Source organism: Sinocyclocheilus grahami, unplaced genomic scaffold, assembly GCF_001515645.1.
Source record: "Sinocyclocheilus grahami isolate Dianchi unplaced genomic scaffold, SAMN03320097.WGS_v1.1 scaffold1834.1, whole genome shotgun sequence".
Classification (NCBI taxonomy): Eukaryota; Metazoa; Chordata; class Actinopteri; order Cypriniformes; family Cyprinidae; genus Sinocyclocheilus; species Sinocyclocheilus grahami.
The window spans coordinates 23,506-23,772 of NW_015507013.1; the positions used below are offsets into that span (position 1 = coordinate 23,506).

The 267-nt window shown below is 39.7% G+C and overlaps 1 protein-coding gene across 1 annotated transcript in view; it reads right to left on the minus strand.

Annotated features, from left to right (window-relative positions):
- The window catches only part of LOC107572922 (zinc finger protein 501-like), a 41,879-nt gene that overhangs the window by 4,380 nt on the left and 37,232 nt on the right, over positions 1-267 (minus strand). The window lies entirely within an intron of this gene.

Below are 267 nucleotides of genomic sequence, written 5' to 3' on the forward strand. Positions count from 1 at the left end.
GCCTTTCTGAGGTGTTAGGTGCATTTCGGGGGAAGGGTCCATAGACCCTCGTAATTGGCCCTTCGGTTAGGTGAGGGGGCATTAGATATTATTTGTTAAATATAACAAAAAGTTGTGTGTCTGATTGGTCCAAATGCTACATTGTTGTCTTATTTCTTCTTTGGCCTTACAATCATTTATTGCTGATACATTTAATCTCCAGTATTTAAATAGTTTACCTTGTCCTAACTGAAGTTCCCTTTTAGTCGGTCACTCTCTACGTCACGT